Source organism: Lactuca saligna, chromosome 4 (assembly GCF_052625555.1).
Source record: "Lactuca saligna cultivar CGN05327 chromosome 4, ASM5262555v1, whole genome shotgun sequence".
Taxonomy (NCBI): domain Eukaryota; kingdom Viridiplantae; phylum Streptophyta; class Magnoliopsida; order Asterales; family Asteraceae; genus Lactuca; species Lactuca saligna.
The window spans coordinates 52,022,828-52,028,285 of record NC_136420.1 but is presented as its reverse complement, the minus strand read 5'-3'; positions in this window follow the sequence as shown (position 1 = coordinate 52,028,285).

The following is a 5,458-nucleotide window of genomic DNA, read 5'->3' as shown; positions in this document are numbered from 1 at the left end:
GCAGTCCTCATGCAGAGAGGATGGGTGGCAGCCTATGCATCGCGGCAGCTGAAGCCGCATGAGACGAGATACCCTACGCACGATCTAGAGTTGGGAGCGGTGGTTTTCGCTCTCAAGATTTGGAGGCATTATCTGTACGGTGTTGGTTGCACTTTATACACGGATCACAAGAGTTTGAGATACATCATGGATCAGCCGAACCTGAATATGAGGAAGCGCAGGTGGCTGGATGTGGTCAAGGACTATGATTGTGAGATCCTTTACCATCCTGGTACAGCGAATGTGGTTGCGGATGCTTTGAGTCGCAAGTTAGCTGGGTCTTCTACCCCAGCAACGTGTATGAGGATAGAGGTGGATTCCCCGCTTGTGAGCTTGATTAGGGATGCTCAGGTTGAGGGTATGAGACTGGAGAACTGGAAGTTGGAGAGAATTAAGGGCGAGAGCATCCGATTTGTTCAGTATAGCCGAGGGTTATTAACTCGATACAATTGGGTATGCGTTCCGATGTCTAGAGGGTTTCGGCAAACAGTGATGGAGGAGGCTCATATGTCTCATTTTTCTAATCATCCAAGGGCCATCAAGATGTATCGTGATTTGAGTTTGAGTTATTGGTGGCCCGGAATGAAGCGAGAAATTGTTGGGTATGTTAAGAGGTTCTTGACCTATAGGATGGTCAAGGCCGAGCATCAGAGGCCGCATGGAAAGCTATAGCCTATGGAGATTCCCATGTGGAAATGGGAGCAGATCACGATGGATTTCATTACAAAGTTTCCGAGGACGGCGAAGGGGTTTGATGTTATTTGGGTCATCGTGGATCGATTAATCAAGAGTGCCCATTTCTTGGCCATACGGGAGAGTTCATCGGCAGAGAAATTGGCCGATATGTATGTCAGCGAGATTGTCTCTCGCCATGGGGTTCCAGTTTCTATTGTTTCCGACCGGGATGTCAGGTTTACTTTCTGTTTTTGGCAGAAGTTCCATGAGGAACTGGGTACGCGACTGCATTTTAGTACAACTTTCCATCCGCAGACAGATGGGTAGAGTGAGCGGACCATCTAGACCCTCGAGGATATGTTGAGGGCGTGCGTTATTGGTTTTGGCGGGAGTTGGGAGTCCCACCTACCGTTTGTAGAGTTCGCCTACAACAACAACTATCATTCCAGTATTGGCGCCCTGCCTTTCGAGTTGTTGTATGGTCGGAAGTGTTGAACCCCAGTTCGTTGGGGTGAGATTGGGCACTGGGTAATGGGGGGGGGGGGGGACAGAGGTAGTTCTATAGACTACTGAAAAGATACATAAGATTAGACAGCGTTTGCAGACCACTCAGAGTCGGCAGAAGAGTTATGCTAACAGACGCCGATCTAAGTTGGAATTTCAGGTGGGTGACATGGTACTTTTGAAAGTCTCACCCTTGAAGGGTGTGATCCGTTTCAGGAAGAGGGGAAAATTGGGTCCCCGCTTCATTGGGTCGTTCAGGATCATTATCAGGGTTCGCAAGGTGGCTTATAGATTGGAGCTCCCGTAGGAGCTTAGCCGGATCCATAGCACGTTCCATGTTTCGTAATTGCGGAAGTGTATTATGGACTAGGAGGCAGTGGTATCATTGGATGATATTCAGGTCGATGAGCGCCTGAACTATGTGGAGAGGCCTGTGGCCATTTTGGAAAGGAAGAAGAAGATACTTCGGAACAAGGAAATACCCTTGGTGAAGGTGTAGTGGAAACATCGGAGGGGATCTGAGTGGACATGGGAGCCAGAGGCGGAGATGCGTGAGCATTACCCGACATTGTTTATTCCAGCAGACTTCGAGGGTGAAGTCTAGTTCAATTGGGGGAGAATTGTAACGCCCTGATTCCTAGGTATCGTTTAAATAAGAGTTTAATTGGTTTCAATGCTTACTCGACGAGTTGGTTGCCCTACTCGTCGAGTAGCAACAGGTTTGACACATGTTTAGTGACCTACTCGCCGAGTCCATGAAGGGACTCGATGAGTAGGAGCTGGCATATGAAAACCTAAATCCCGGGGTTTTGCACCCTATTTAAAGGAGCCCCAGCCTCCTTTGGCCTCTTTACAGTCTTTGAGAAGCTCAATGAAACCCTAATTCGTGTGGTACTCTTCTTGGTGTGATTTAAGCCTTGGAAAGAAGGTTGGATAAGAGGGAAAAGCTTGAAGAGCAAAGGAAATGAAGCAACGAAGGTGTGGGAAGCAGAACTTACCTCAACTAGCATCTTCTGGAGGTATCAAGTTGCAATCTTTACTTCCCTTTCCTTCTAGATGTCTTTTCTTTAGGTTGAGTTTTAGGGTTTTATGGATGGGCTAGATCTGAAGTTGTGACTTCAGATCTGGACCCTTCCTAAGTCCTAGAGTCGTAAAGTTGCAGGTATGGGGTAATTGAAACCCTCCTTGTGCATGAAACCCCATTAAGAGCTTAGAATTTCCATTAAGAGCCTTTTTAGCCATGCATACACGTAAAGTTTGCAACTTTACGTGAAAAGCATGCTCTAGAAGCTTGGATCTATAATTTGGATCCATTGCATGGCTTAAATGAGTTTGTATGGCTTAAGGGCTGAAGGAACTCAGTGAGTTGCAAGGTTGACTCGGCAAGTCGTATGAAGATGGCCTTGAACTCGATGAGTTGGATGAGCAACTCGGCGAGGCCGATGAAGATTGTCATAGACTTCGCGAGTTGTATGAACAACTCGGTGGGTCGGATGAGTTATCTCCAGGATATGTATGCGTGTGTATCATTTGAGTTGCAAGAAGGATACTGAAGAACCCAGTCCATAGCCAATTTATTGGGAAAAGACGCAACCAACATAATTAACCTATCAATGTGTGATTTCATCTCTAGGACATGAGCACATACACATTTACCATCTTCATGTTCCATTGCCAATAGGGTTTCAGTGATCTTGAACCTTTCAAATATTCGATCTCGTGGGTCGGGGAGAACAACGGGAGGAGGATGAGGGAGTGAAATCAAGCTAGTCCACATTGATTCTTCACTTTGGAACAAGCTTTTACTTTCAAGAGGAACACTTTTTCCTTGGGATTCGGGAAGACCACGATTAGTGTCAGACATCTACAAAACGGGAGAAATTAAATTCAAGTTAGTTGATTTGTTGAGTCCTTAGTAAATCACCCAAATGATATACTAAGGCTAGGACCCAACACAATGTTCCACAACTCGGGAGAGGGATGTTGTAACCCAAATTGCAAAACATTTGAGGGTAAGTGAATGACGATTCACTAATTTTCCACCATGAAAAACGAAAAATAGATTAAGTTTTGAATGTATTGAAAACTCCTAGATCCTTTGAGATTCATTGAACTTTTCAATGGCATGTTTAAATCTCGATATGCTCCTCTAGTTTGTGACTGGGATGCCGAGGATCACAAAGCGGGTGTGAATGACCATGCAAATCTACATGGTGCCCCCACATGTTACAGTCACCTATTCGATGTGCCGGTTAACCACACATGCTCCACTAACGTCTTCGCAAGGGCACAAAGTCTAATTTCATGGAATTACATCAATTCACTTTTGCCTAAAGTAACTAAGATTGGGAATTTTGAAAAAAAAAAAACTTTTAGTTGCTTTATACCTCATTATACTTTTAATGGAACGTTTGTGTCCTATCCTACCCGTTTGGCTAACGACCCTCCACTAGTCAAGAGTGCGGTGGATAAGAGTGGATACCCATTCAATCGCCATTTTATAAACAATTTCCTTAAACACCCCTTATAGACCAGCTTCGTGAATGAGGTCTGCTAACGGTAAGACTGACTTTTACTCATACTTATATATAATATTACACTTTCAATGTTGCATATAGTATAGGGTATATTTTACACTTTTAAAATACTAGTTGGTCTAATTTAAGAAATTATACCTTTAATTTAATTAAATGTAAACCAAAAACTCTATGGATTTATTAAATCTCTTTTAATTATTCACTTTAATTAATTAATAAAACCATAAGGGTGAGATTTGAATTTTTCAAAACAATAGTAGGGTTTTAGAATTTAACATCTCAAAATTAACGTTTAATCAACTTTTTAAATTCCAAAACTTGAGGGTAAGTTTTGAAACATTTCAAAACATTAGGTTTTAGAATTTAAATATTTCAAAATCAAACCTTTTAATCAAAAAAATTAAATTCCAAGACTTAAGGGCAAGTTTGAAACTTTTCAAAACACAAAAGATCAAATAGCAAATAATTTTAATTAAACAATTAATTTAATGATTATCTAAATTTGACCTAAAAATCAATTTCTTGCAAGATAAGTTACCCAATTAATACAAATAATCAAACTTTAATCATATAAGGAAGTTATTATCTAATCAATTGGTAATTATCTTTTGTTTAATGAAGGATATACTAAAAAATATGTTTAAAATCAGATTTTAATGACCCAAAATAGTTAATGCAAGTATCTGTGAGTAAAACAGCAAGAAATCCCGAAACTGCCTCAATCTCACGCTCGAACTCGCCGAGTTCCTCTATGGACTCGCCGAGTTGGAGCCAACTCGTCGAGTCCACATTGGAACTCGCCGAGTTCAGCAGTCGGGGAGCCAAAAAATCGATTTTGCAACAAGACTGAATATGCTAGGCATCAATACAATAGAAACCAATCAAGGCTTTGATACCACTGATGGGTTTTGGCCATAAGAACATCCTATGTGCTCATACAAACCTTAATGCTTGGATCTAGGTTTCTCTACTGTACATGCAATTCATCCAAGACTTTAAACCCTAGATCTAGCATATGATAATCAATATTAACATAACAATGGGTTTAAGATATTACCTTGATTGTTATGTAGCAATAACAATCTCAAATCCTCGTTGTAATGACTTTAGAAAGCTTACAGTCACAAATGTCACTCCTATAATGATTCACAAACACCAAGAGCAAGAGGATGAAGAATGAGAAGAGAAGAGACACCTAAAAACGTATAGAAACCCTAAGGATTCAGTTACCCACGTTTTTGGTGCCCAAGGGGTCCTTAAATAGTGAAGCTATTAGGGTTATCTAACAAGGAAACCCTAATTTGGATGCTTAGGCCCTAAGCAACCCATTGACTCCTTCCTTAAATGCCTAGGACGATTTCTAATGGGTTTCCCCATAGAATTCGTCCATCCCTCTAATATGGAGTCCATTAGCCCAATATTTAACTATCACACAATTAACAATTCTACTCCCTTAAGTTTAATTAATGTCTTTTAGTCACAAACTTAATTCTTATTAATTCTTGACTAATATTAATTAAACAATATGATTTCTCCTTTAATATATTATTCTCACAATATATTAATAAATCATAATTAATCCTTTCTCTCCATAATTCATCCTATCAAGTTGCTTTGGTGAAGGCAACCTAAAAGGACCATGCACCATCGGGTCAAGTACATACCAAAATAGTTATGGACTTAGACACTAATCTAACAGATAG